The sequence below is a fragment of the Gavialis gangeticus genome, unplaced genomic scaffold, assembly GCF_001723915.1.
Source record: "Gavialis gangeticus isolate Ggan-Ray unplaced genomic scaffold, GavGan_comp1, whole genome shotgun sequence".
NCBI classification, from domain to species: Eukaryota; Metazoa; Chordata; order Crocodylia; family Gavialidae; genus Gavialis; species Gavialis gangeticus.
In genome coordinates this window covers 16,745,010-16,745,324 of record NW_017729015.1, presented here as the reverse complement: position 1 = coordinate 16,745,324, position 315 = coordinate 16,745,010, and the positions used below count along the sequence as shown (strand labels likewise).

The 315-nt window shown below is 38.4% G+C and overlaps 1 protein-coding gene across 1 annotated transcript in view; it reads right to left on the bottom strand.

Annotated features, from left to right (window-relative positions):
• RCAN3 (RCAN family member 3) overlaps nt 1–315 on the bottom strand; it is a 31,113-nt gene that overhangs the window by 16,247 nt on the left and 14,551 nt on the right. The window lies entirely within an intron of this gene.

Below are 315 nucleotides of genomic sequence, written 5' to 3'. Positions count from 1 at the left end.
ACGCCTGAAGAAGGGTGATTGAACCCAAAAGCCTGCAAAGAACTTTTCCCCCCTCAATTACTCAGTTGGTTTAATAAAAGATATCACATCTACTCAAAGAACCTTGCCTGCATATATATTAAAGTAATTGAGTTTTACCTGTAATATCTTATGGACACAGATGTTTTTGAAGAATGAACCTCTGGGATGTATATCTTTTTTATCTGAATTTTAGATTTGTGGACAGACCTGGCATCACCTACCTCATAACATGGACATACTACGTAGTTTCCAGTGACCCATAGTTTCATAGTTTCTAGGGTCGGAAGGGACCTG